General features: G+C 37.8%; 1 protein-coding gene across 2 annotated transcripts in view; it reads right to left on the bottom strand.

Moving 5' to 3' along the window:
* The window catches only part of EIF4G3 (eukaryotic translation initiation factor 4 gamma, 3), a 374,612-nt gene that overhangs the window by 285,530 nt on the left and 81,271 nt on the right, over positions 1-7,811 (bottom strand). For both annotated transcript variants that reach the window (XM_011933977.1, XM_011933978.1), the window contains exon 2: positions 267-342. The gene's annotated coding sequence lies outside the window, so the exon portion shown is untranslated. The remainder of the gene's footprint in view (positions 1-266; positions 343-7,811) is intronic.

Below are 7,811 nucleotides of genomic sequence, written 5' to 3'. Positions count from 1 at the left end.
AAGTGCTGGGATTACAGGCGTGAGCCACCGCGCCCGGTAAGTCTCTCTATCTTAACATAGTATTTGTTTCAATCCATTTCTTAGATTAAGATGATGGGGAAAGAGCCTATTCACCTTATTCTATTACATACATCTCATTCTATTCAGAATTTTATTGAACTTTTTGCCAAAAATCTGTCATGTGTCAATCAAACACTGCCTATAATTAATACCAAGGATTCACACACAAAAGCACACACACAATTTGACAAGCTGCAGACACTCACCGTGCTGTAGACTGCTGAGACAGTGGGAGTGAAGATTCGATCCTCAAGAGGCTGTTGCACAGGTCCTCTAGGAATTCTAGAAGAGCGAGTTAAGGATAAGAGAATTCAAAAATGGATGCTTAATAGTTAAGAGACAACTGCCACCACAAATTTCCACCAACGACCTAAGCATTTTCACCCAATTAGTAAGTTATATACTTCTCCACTAAAACTAAAAAATAAAATACTTCAAATGTCCTAAAATGACTGTATCAATCTCTTCAAAAGCTTTCCCATGATAAACATTCCATGGAATCTCAAAACAAACACAACTATACAGTAAGTGTCCAAACTTTAGGCCCATGATGAGATTCTGTCACCTTTATTTTCTACTAAAAATAACTGGCTGGGTGCAGTGGCTCAAGCCTATAATTCCAACACTCTTGGAGGTCAAATTGAGAGAATCACTTAAACCCCAAGAGTTCAAGACAAGCCTGGGCAACACAGCAAGACCTAGTCTCTACTAAATTAGCTGAGTGTGGCTGCCAGCACCTGTAGTCTCAGCTACTCGGGAGGCTGAGGTGGTAGGATCACTTGAGCACAGGAGTTTAACAAGTTGCAATTAGCACACCTCTCTACCAAAAAAAAAGCCTAAATAAATCAGTATGAGACAGGAATTGCCAGAAATTTTCTACAGAATTTGAATTCAAAGAAATGACCCATGTAAAACTTTGTACACTACCACACACTTCCTTCCTAATTCTGCCTACCATCGTGCTTATTACCAGTTCTCACCAAACTCTGTATCTCCAAGCATAAATCACTGGATGTTTCTTTCTCTCTGAGCTCAAGATACAGGCAAAACAGCTTTTCATAGTGCTACTTAAAATTCTAATTCAATAATTGAGCAGTGTAACATGCACATACAATAATCCAGAACGTGCTGGTTTTTTAAAATCCATGACTGAAATACAGTACTACATCCACTTGATATTTCTGTATTTCAAATTGCTGTAATTTATATCATTAGGAAATACAAGCAAAACTATTAGTAAGATTATATAGATGGTATGCAATACTGAATTAAGACTCTAAGTAGAAATATAAATGTAAAAAATTTCAAATTCTCCACTTTCTTTTTCTAGTAGAATAATACCACAAGGCAAATTTCAGAAATAAATATAATTTGATGGTTAAAGATTACTGAAGCACAACAGACTCTGATTATTAAAGTACTCACTACATACATGTTACAACAAATACCAACTAGGCAAATACACTTGCAGATGAGGAGGTTACATGATATGTATTAATGATATGTTTCCTACTTATGCAGAAAAGAGAGCTCCAATACATTTTAAAGAACAAATGTTTATGAAACTTCATGAAGGATGAACTCTCTTCAAAATAAACCTTCTTGATCGATGGCAATCATATCTGGCACTGGGGTTGTTTATAGTCAGTACCTCCTTAAAAGATGGATTTTCACAAAGTAAAAACAAGAAGTGAAAATAAACAGAAATTGTCTTTCAGTCTAACAAAACACTAAAGTTCATTTATAATTCCCAGCTGAACATTCCTAAACCTTGCCCCACTCCACTACAAGAAAAACTACTGCTCTAATGTTCAGTATAAGCAATATTCTTAAAGTGAAAGACTCAAGTTATCATTTCCTCATTGAAAGGAAGATCAAGGATACAAATGTCATCAAATAAATACTGATTTATAGGTAAAATAGGCAACTAGTATCAGGAGATAAAAAAATAATGCAAAGGGTATTTTTCTATATTATTTCTTATTTAGGCCAATATGTCAATGTCAATTTATGCTTTCTTTACTTTTTATTTCTACATAGTTCTGACAATAAAAAAGGAAGTTAACTTCTATAATACCTAAAATAATGGCAGAATTTCTAAACTATACACTATTTCACAAAGATACCGAACATAATTTGTCAAAAGATGTACTTTTTAAAATACAGTTACTTTGGAAATAGCTATAGTCTTCTTTTTTTAGTTTTTTATTTTTTGAGACAGAGTCTAGCTCTGTCACCCAGGCTGGAGTTCAGTGGCATAATCTCAGCTCACTGCAACCTCTGCCTTCCAGGTTCAAGCGATTCTCGTGACTCAGCCTCCTGTGACTCAGTCTCCCAAGTAGCTGGGACTACAGGCATGCACTATCACGGCTGGCTAATTTTTTGTATTTTTAGTAGAGACAGGGCTTTGCCATGTTGCCCAGGCTGGTCTCGAACTCCTGAGCTCAGGCAATCCGCCCGCCTCAGCCTCCCAAAGTGCTAGGATTACAGGCACGAGTCACCACACCTGACCATAGCTACAGTCTTTTAATATTACTTCTGAACCACACGAATATGTTTTTCAAGAATTAAAAAAATCCAATTTAAACAAACCAGCTCCAGCCCAGACCACAAGAGACCCTGTCTCTATAAATATATATACATAAAAAAAAAAAAAAGGCCAGGATTTCTTTTTGTAAATAGCCCCTACAAAAGAAAAAATAACCTATTTTTAAAAAGAGCCTGGCACAGTGGTGCATACCTGTAGTTCCAGCCACTAAGAAAGCTGTGATGGCAGGATCCCTCGAGCCCAAACATTCACCTGGGCAATTCTTTCTTTACTCTCCTTACCTTTTACCATTGAGATCTAAGGAAATAAAACTAACCAATTTTAAACTCTGTTTCAACTCTATTTAATGCTGGCTGTTAATTCAGGTCCAAAAACCCTATTGGAAATCAAGAATTTTTCCACTACTAGAAAGCAAACACAGTGCTTATGTATATTACCTAACACCCCTAGCAGAATCTAGGCAGCACCCTTAATCAAACACATTAATATCTCTACAGCAAAATATATGAATATTCAAACTTCTACCCTTCTGTCCAGAAATTTACCAATGCAAGAAAAAGAATAGTTTTCCAAGCTCTTGGGATTTTAGAATTGCAAGACTATACTATCTTTATCATTGAATCTTTGCAATTAGTATCTCTGGAATGTACACAACTAGAAACCATTACATTAGATTTTGTTTTGTTTTGGAGTATAGTGGTCTGATCACAGTTGACTGCAGCCTCAACCTCGTGAGCTCAAGTGATCTTCTCACCTCAGTCTCCAGAGTAGCTGGGACTACAGGTGTGCACCATCATGCCCAGCTAATCTTTAAATTTTTTGGTAGAGGTGGTGCCTCTCTATGTTGCCCAGGCTAGTCTCAAACTCCTGGGTTCAAGCAATCCTCTCATCTCGGCCTCCCGAATTTCTGGGAGCCACCACACCTGACCTATATTAGATTTTTAACAAATTCAGAAACATTAGTCTCAAAGAGCTTAGCCAGAAAACCCCTTATTCTGGCTCTGATTTTCTATTAACTCAGATACAAGTCAGCACATATTGCTAATTGATTTCCTACCAGTCATATTTAAGTTTACCCAGAAACACATCCTGTGTATAAGTTTAGAAACATACAAACAAAAAACCAAAACAATATTGCCAGAGCCTATGCAACAATGGCTGCTGACTACACTGTTATTTCTACACAAGATAAAAATACACATTTTCTGTGAGACAAAATGATATACATATGCAAAAATGAATGATACACTCACAAGTTTCAAATGCCCTCACATTTTTAGTTCTACAACAGACTAATATGCTTTAGCAGTGTTTTCTAACGCCCAATTCAGATTCAAATACAATCAATCCATATGACAAAGCACAGGCAGAAGGCAACAAAGTAAGCCTCTCTCCTCAAAAATGCCCACCTTGCACAATAGGAAAAATATGGAATCAACCTAAGTGTCCATAAGAAGATGACTGCATAAAGAAGATGTGGTATATATACGCAATGGAATACTATTCAACCATAAAAAAATGAAGTCATGTCTTTTGCAGCAACGTAGATGGAACTGGAAGCCATTATCTTATGTGAAACAACTCAGAAAGACAAATACCACATGTTCTCACTTACTAATGAGATTTAAATAATGTATACACATGGAGGTAGAGTGTGGAATGTCAGAAAACAAAGACTCACAAGGGAGTAGGGGGATGATGAGAAATTACTTAATGGGTACAATATACATTTTTGAGGTGATGGACACATTGAAAACCCTGACTTCACCACTACAGCAATATATCCATAGAACAAAATTACACTTGTCCCCCACAAATTTATACAATTTTTTAATTGCCCACCTTGAAGAAGTATCAGTAACAAAAACAAGTTGAAGTTAACAATTCCAGTTGGGTCCTACATCTGAACCACTCAAATGGCCTTGATAATAACCAAAATAAAACATGCTGATTCACCAAATTTCTCTGGACATAGATGTGGATAATAACAGGTGAGCTACATACATTTGGCAGACTTTAAAAAGCTATATTTTAAAGAATAACTGAATGCTACTCGCATATGATGAAAATCAAAGTTTGCTGGAAGTTATAATACTGGCTGAAAGTTTTTATAGGTGTAACTATAAGATTTACAAAAATGTTAAGGCCTTGTCATTGACCTGAAATGCTAGAGCATTGTTAATATGTAATTTCAAAAAGTGAATGTAACTTTAATGTGCTAAAAGTTCCAGTGATGGAACTTACGTTAAAAAGTAATCATGATTAATCTTGAACATGAATGGTGGTTATGGCTGCACGATGTGAATTTACTTAATGCCACAGAACTGTACACTGAAAAATGATTAAAATGGTAAATGTTGTGTTATGTATATTTTACCACAATAAAAAACAAACTTTTAAAATAAATAGATAAAAGAACCATGACTATGGAATAGGCAGAGGAGATTCTTCTAAGTTTGGCTTTACTATTCTGTACAAATAGTGTGCAGATTCTATCAAGGATACACGATCTTTCCAATTTTGTATTTCCTTTCTGGAGTAAAAGAAGTGAGACTCTTTTCATCGAAAAAGGTGCTGTGTGCTAAGATGATGCAGCTAACGATCAGACTTGTACACAATGCAACCACTTTCAGTATGTATCCCTAGGAAAAAGGACAAGCAGTCATCCACATCATCCTCAACTTCACATATCCTCTATCTCAGTATCCCAAACCGTGGTTCTCAGTTCAGATAGGAAGAAAGGAATAACTCATGAATTTGAGGTATTGCTATATGTTACCTCAGGTAAAATAAAATGGCTGTTTTTTATGATATGCAACTGAAGTTTTTAACTTTGAAAAACCCAAAGGAAGGGGGCATTCGATACACATCCAAACCTTAAAATTAACACTTGAAAACCAAGATAGTGTGGTGCTGGCAAAAGGACAAACAAATCAATGAACAGAATGTAAAAACCCTTAAGAAGGCCCACACAAATGTGGTGAATCGATTTTTCACAAAGGTGCAAAGGCAATTAAGTAGAGAAATAGTCTTTTCAACAAATGGTGCTGGAACAACTGAAAAACCATATGCAAAACAATGATGCTCTACCAATACCGCACCCTTTGTACGTGTAAAACATAAAACTATGAATCTTTTAGAAGAAACAGTAAGAGGAAACAACTGTTATCTTGGATTAGGCCAAGAGTTCCTAGATAATACATCAAAAGCATGATCTATTTTAAAAAAAAAATTGATAGGACCAGGCACAGTGGCTCATGACTGTAATCCAAGCACTTTAGGAGGACGAGGTGGGAGGATCACTTGAGTCCAGGAATTTGAGACCAGCTTGGGCAACATAGCAAGCAAAGCCTTGTCTCTACAAAATATTTTTTATTTATTTTAATTTTGGGGGGGGTTATTTTGGGGGGGAGAGGGGCGGAGTCTCGCTCTGTCACCCAGGCTGGAGTGCAATGGCTGGATCTCAGTTCACTCCAAGTTCCGCCTCCTGGGTTTACGCCATTCTCCTGCCTCAGCCTCCAGAGTAGCTGGGACTACAGGCACCCGCCACCTCATCCGGCTAGTTTTTTTTTGTATTTTTTTAGTAGAGACGGGGTTTCACCGTGTTAAGCCCGGATGGTCTCGATCTCCTGACCTCGTGATACACCCGTCTCGGCCTCCCAAAGTGCTGGGATTACAGGCTTGAGCCACCGTGCCCGGCCTCAAAATATTTTTTAAAAAGAAGAAAATTGATACACTGAACATCATCAAAACTAAAAACATTTCCACTGTGAAAGACATTGTTATAAGAACAAAGAGACAAGATACAGACTGTGGTAAATACTTGTAAAACTTACATAAATAAGATAAAGGATTTGTATCTAGAACACATGAAGAAACTACGCTGGGCACAGTGGCTCATGCTGGTAATCCCAACACTTTGGGAGGCTGTGGTGGGTGAATTGCTTGAATCCAGGAGTTCAGGACTAGCCTGGGCAAGATGGCAAAACCGCATCTCTACTAAAATCACAAAAAACTAGGCAGGCATGTCGGAGCCTGTAATCCCTACAATTTGGGAAGTTGAGGTAGGAGAATCACCTGACCCCAGGAGGTGGAGATTGCAGTGAGCCGGGATAGAGCCACTGTACTCCAGCCTGGGCAACCAGAGTGAGGCACTGTCTCCAAAAAAAAAAAAAAAAGTAAGAAAGAAGAAAGAAACTAAACACTCAATAACAAGACAACAACCAACCTAATATTTTTCAAATGGGCAAAAGTTTGCTGTGGTTGCTGTTTTGAGAGACAGGGTCTTGCTCTGTCGCCCCACGCTGGAGTGCAGTTGCAGGATCATGGCTCACTATAGCCTTGATCTCCCAGGCTTAAGCAATCCTCCCAGCTCAACCTGTAACTGGTATGTGCCACCATGCCTAGCTAATTTTTTCATTTTTTGTAAAGATGAAGTCTCGCTATGTTGCCCAAGCTGGTCCCAAACTCCTGAATTCAAGCAATGCTCCTGGCCTTAGCCTTCCAAAGTGCTGGGATTATAGGCATGGCCCACCGTGCCTGGCCTCAAATGGGGAAAAATCTTAAATGAATGACACCTAATCAAAGAAAATATACACGTCGCAAATAAAGACACAAAAGGATCTTTATTTCCTTAATGAAACATCATTAAGTGCTGACAAGGATGAGGAGCAATTTGGAAATCTCACATACTGTTGGTAGAGTGCAAAATGGTATAGTCACTCTGGAAAGCAGTTTGGCAGTTTCTTGTAGAAGTTAAACATACACTAACCATACGACTCAGCAATCCCACCTGTAGGTATTTACCCAAGATAAATGACAACTTAAATTCAAACAAAACCCTGAACACAAATGCTTGTAGTAGTTTCATTTGTAATGCCCAAAAAACTGGAAATTAGTCAAATATCTTCAACTGACCAATATACAAACTATGTCACATCCATATAATTGATTACTAGTAGACATTTAAAAGGAATTAACTATTAATAGACACAAAGACATGAATGAATCTCAAATGCTAATTATTTTAAGTAAAAGAAGCTAGACTCACTGCACTCCTGCCTGGGCAACAGACTGAGACCCTGTCCCTGAGGGAGTGCAAGTGGCAGAGAAGCTAGACTCCAAAAGACTGTAAGTCCTTTTTTTTTTTTTTTTGTGAGACGGAGTCTCGCTCTGTCGCCCAGGCTGGAGTGCAGTGGCCGGA

The sequence above is a fragment of the Colobus angolensis genome, unplaced genomic scaffold (genome assembly GCF_000951035.1).
Source record: "Colobus angolensis palliatus isolate OR3802 unplaced genomic scaffold, Cang.pa_1.0 Scaffold130, whole genome shotgun sequence".
Classification (NCBI taxonomy): domain Eukaryota; kingdom Metazoa; phylum Chordata; class Mammalia; order Primates; family Cercopithecidae; genus Colobus; species Colobus angolensis.
Note: the sequence above shows the minus strand (reverse complement) of the source record. Positions and strands in the feature narration are given on the sequence as shown.